Genomic DNA, 1,914 nt, shown 5'->3' on the forward strand with positions numbered 1-1,914 from the left:
ATAATGTGAACATTTGAAACTCATTTCAGTCCCCCTCAGTACAACCCAAAACAAGGTCAGAGTGTGTATGCTTTTACGTGTATGTGTGTGTGTGTGTGTGTGCAGGGAAAAGTGAGAAAGTGAGAAAGAGACCCACGTGCACGTTTACACTGTATCAGTGTATTATCCATGCATGTCTATGACATGACGAATCCCAGAATCCCACAGGTGTTCCCAATTCCCAGTCACCGGGGCGACCTCGCCTCAGTGTCCCCTCTCTCACCCTTCACCATTTCCCCTTATAGAATAGAAGAAGAAAAAACACTCTCCATTAGATCTCACCTCCTCTGCTGACTTTTAATCATACGGATTCTTTAATTGGTTCAGTTAATCAGAATCAGATGATTCAGGATCAGACCTTAAGTCCCCCCTTTTGTCATCCGAGTGTGGTTTGGTATGTGGCCAGTAGGGGATGCTGTGGATCATCCTTTGAGAACGCCTTGTTTCCCATGACACAAAACCAGCTGATCCTGCTGGTCAGAGGTCAGCAAAGGGCCTTGGAAAAACACTGGGCGTTCCAGTTGAGATAATTCAGGATTTTACAGACAAAAAGCTGTAGAAAGGCGGAGAGGAGGTGTGAAGTCACTATACCGTGGTTTAAGCTTGCCATGGCGGAGGATGTGACTCCTCATCTGTCCTCCTCCTCCCAGCCTTTAACCTCCACCTCTTCTTCTCTTTCTCAGGATGGCCTGTTGCATATTTAGTTGTTGTCATGGCAGCAGCTATTTGTTTGAGACCATGACGGGATCATCTGTTATGTCACCTGACCTTGTACTGAACCCACGTGCACACAGTTGTAGTGTGATGCCAGCTCAAACAAGACACCTTTAACTCTAAGTGAAGCTCCATCTTCTACTGTAGCGTTGTGTACGTGTGTGTGTGTGTGAGTGTGTGTGTGTGTGTGTGTGTGTGTGGAATGCAGAGAGGCAGACGCTCGGCTGTGTGTGTAAATTTTTGCCTGATTTTATGTAGGTGAGGATGGGGGAGAAACAGGGGACGGCATGTGACAGGTATGTCAGCTCCGAGAGAGGAAAGAGGGGAGTAAATCTGACCCTGTGACACACTCCGACACATAAACAGACACACACACACACACACACACACACACACACAGGTGTGGTGTGCTTGGTGTTTGTGAAAGGCAGGGTGGCAGGGAAGTCTAACGTGGTGCTTATTCCGGTGCAGGATAGCTTCACTCCTCACATGGGTAACTTTGCCATTGATAGAGAAAGGGAGTGAGCAGCACTATCGGGGGAGAATATTTGGTGTGTGTGTGTGTGTGTGTGTGTGTGTGTGTGTGTTGTGTGTTTGTGTTGGCGGAGGGGCACGTCAATTGAGAATAAACTGAGCCAACCGATGTAGCTGTGTGCTGCATTTTTCCCCCCGCGCGGTGTTGTTTGTGTGTGTGTGTTGTGTGTGTGTTCTGTTATATTGTTGATTGTGTCACAGGTCGATTTACTCCCTCTTTCCTCTCTCTGAGCTGCATACCTGTCACATGCCGTCCCTGTTTTCTCCCCCCCATCCTCACCTACATAAAATCAGCAAGATTACCCACACAGCCGAGCGTCTGCCTCTCTCCATTCCAACACACACACACACCACACCCACTCACACCCACACGACACAACCGCTACCGTAGAAGATGGAGCTTCACTTAGAGTAAAGGTGTCTTGTTTGTGAGCTGGCATCACACTACAACTGTGTGCCGTTGGGTTCATGTACAAGGTCGGTGACTAACAGATGATCCGCATGTCTCAAACAATCGCTGCTTGCCATGACAACAACTAAATATGCAACGCACCTGAGAAAGATGAAGAAGAGGTGAAGTTAGGCCCTGTGAGGAGGAGGACGATGGAGATCACATCCTCCGCCCTG

The sequence above is a fragment of the Etheostoma spectabile genome, chromosome 21, assembly GCF_008692095.1.
Source record: "Etheostoma spectabile isolate EspeVRDwgs_2016 chromosome 21, UIUC_Espe_1.0, whole genome shotgun sequence".
Taxonomy (NCBI): domain Eukaryota; kingdom Metazoa; phylum Chordata; class Actinopteri; order Perciformes; family Percidae; genus Etheostoma; species Etheostoma spectabile.